Source organism: Mus pahari, chromosome 10, assembly GCF_900095145.1.
Source record: "Mus pahari chromosome 10, PAHARI_EIJ_v1.1, whole genome shotgun sequence".
Lineage (NCBI taxonomy): Eukaryota > Metazoa > Chordata > Mammalia > Rodentia > Muridae > Mus > Mus pahari.
In genome coordinates this window covers 115,635,804-115,637,152 of record NC_034599.1, presented here as the reverse complement: position 1 = coordinate 115,637,152, position 1,349 = coordinate 115,635,804, and positions in this window count along the sequence as shown.

Genomic DNA, 1,349 nt, shown 5'->3' with positions numbered 1-1,349 from the left:
TCAGATCTTGTTATGGATGGTTATGAGCCACCATGTGGTAGCTGGGATTTGTACTCCGGACCTTCGGAAGAGCAGTCGGGTGCTCTTACCCACTGAGCCATCTCACCAGCCCTTGACCCTGGTTCTTAATGCTCCCCCAACCCAGAGTGAGTTTTCAGGTTGACAAGGATCTTATGGCTCTATTGCAAGCTTTCCAGATCAGCCACCAGGAACTGTGACACTAAACTTAGTGCTCTGATTAACGGAGGTACCTCAGAGATTCTACACAAGTACCAAGTTGGAGGTTGGGTATATGTTAAGAGGCATCGTGCTGAAAACTTGGAAGCAAAGTGGAAAGGACTGTTCTTGGTGTTGTTTATCACCCTGATAGCCGTTAAAGTGGATAGAGTAACTGCCTGGGTTCATGTAACTTACATCAGACCAGCACCTATCGCCAACTGGATTGCAGCCAGACACCAGAGCCACCCCCTCAACCTCAAGATCACCTGCCCTCTGCAAGGCCAGAGAAGTCATGAGATGGCTGTGGTGTATCTTTCTTCTCATGCTGAGCCTCAGCACCCCCCCCACAACCCTACCAAAGTGACTTAGCAAGCACTCCCAGCCAGTGCAAATGCAGCTTGGTCCACCACAGAGGAACACCCACCTTATACCTGGTGGTTGGACCTTGTCTTTGATTTCTGGGATATCCCTATCCTAGAGACACAGGGGGAGGGATTACCGGAATGTATAAAGACTGCTTGTGATAGCCATTCGGGTTCGCCTTCTAGTCGCTTGACTTGAGGGACTACTTGAAGGTCGATCCTTCGTGCCGGAAAGTAAACCTTTTGCTTTTGCATCAGTCTGCATTTTCGTGTCTCACTCGAGGATGTCACAAAGTAAGTACCACTGACCGAAGGTCGGGGTCTTACAGTTTAGGTAGGAAGAGTGAAGAGGGAGAGCAAGACCCGCTAGTGTCATGTTTGCCATTTGGGCCTGTTAGTGACCTATAGTTTCTGTACCAGTCTCAGATAGTTTAACCTTTACTCAATACACAGGGAGATAAGAGGTTGCTTCTCAACAGTGCCTCTTCCATACCACTCATCTAGATAATACTCTTCTTACCTAGGGATCCTAAGGACTTTTTCCAGTCCCACACCTTCCTTACAGCTTTCCACTTCCGTTGAGGGTGAAGGCTATGCCAAGTTGCATTCTCTATCCACAGGAACATTCTTGAGTTAAATAATTCTCAGAATGTACTGACTTATAATCACCTGACCCTCCGGAAAGTCCCAGATAGGGTTCAAATGTGTACTGAAGGGATAAAATTAATAAGCTGCCTAGCTACCCAAAAGAAGAAGTGGGGTCTGTGA